Below are 1,354 nucleotides of genomic sequence, written 5' to 3'. Positions count from 1 at the left end.
TTCATTTGTCAAAGATTTACCTAAATTATGTAAACTTGAAGTCTTTCCGTTTCTGAGTTGATTTTTGGCTGCACACAGAGGCTTGCTGGATCTTAGTTCCCTGACCAGGGACGGAACCCGGATCCTGGCAGTGAAAGCACCGAGTCCTACCACTGGACGGCCAGGGAATTCCCTGACTTGATTTCTACAAGAATACTTTTCTAGCACATTTAACGTATGAGAAGTTCTCATTCCTTTCTCTCTGAGAATTTTAGGGATATATGATTTTTATAAGCACATTTGTATCTTTGTAGGCCAATCAGGACAGAAAGCCTTCAATTTAAGATACTCTACAATGTACTTTAATAGATCCAGAAGTAGGAAAACATTACATACTCACACTGTCAGAGGTAAAGACCTCCTGAATTACAGACACACAGACATATAGAGAATGGAACTTCTACCTTCAGTTCTCAAGTCTTAGACATGAGTCAGGAATAAACACTCACCAGTCTAGATATTAAAGAGCAGTTCTCCTCCCATTGGGCAAGAGATTCTCAATTGATTTGAGCTTGTCCAAGTAGACAAACAGAAAAGACTAAGAAAAGACAAACAAACCAGATCCTCTGTTACCTCTCACCTAATTGAGATTAGTTCTGTAGAAACATAATCCCTTTGGAGAGGCCATCAAAAGTCTTCAAACGACAGAGCCAAACTCAGAATCCCTGCTGCTCCAAATGGGGAACCACTCAGCTGTAATCTGAAAACAACGCAGAAACACAAAAGTAATACAAGGGGAAACTAAAGAAACAGAAAGTGCTCCAAGTTCAATGGCAGCTTGGGTTCACCCCTGGGAGAGGAGAAAAGACGTACCTGGGCTTCACTGGCTAATGGAACACACCACTTGTTGCTGGGCTTTTACAGATTTATTTACGTGTAATTGATATACAAAATCCAGCCCATGTTTAATTTGTATAACTTGATGAGTCTGGACATATGCACACACCTGTGATACCACCACCACCATCACGGTAATATACAGCCAATATCACTTCCAAAACATTCCTTCTATCCCTTTGTGTGTGTGTATGTGTGTTAGAAAGACTTAACACAGCACCAGGTACATGAAAAGGTGCTCAACGTCACTAATCATCCAGGAAATGCAAATCAAAATCATAGTGAGATATTACCTCACATCTGTTAGAATGCCTACAATTTTTTTTAAAAGATAAGAATTTTCAAGGTTGTAGAGAAATTGTAACCCTTGCATATTAAGGGCAGGAGTGTAACATCGTGCAGGCACTGTGGAAAACAGTATGGAGTTTTCTCAAAATCTTTTTTGTAAAATTTCCGTATGTTCCAGCAATCCCACTTC

Source organism: Aethalodelphis obliquidens, unplaced genomic scaffold (genome assembly GCF_003676395.1).
Source record: "Aethalodelphis obliquidens isolate GAN/ISIS:26980383/991018 unplaced genomic scaffold, ASM367639v1 scaffold30, whole genome shotgun sequence".
Lineage (NCBI taxonomy): Eukaryota > Metazoa > Chordata > Mammalia > Artiodactyla > Delphinidae > Aethalodelphis > Aethalodelphis obliquidens.
Note: the sequence above shows the minus strand (reverse complement) of the source record.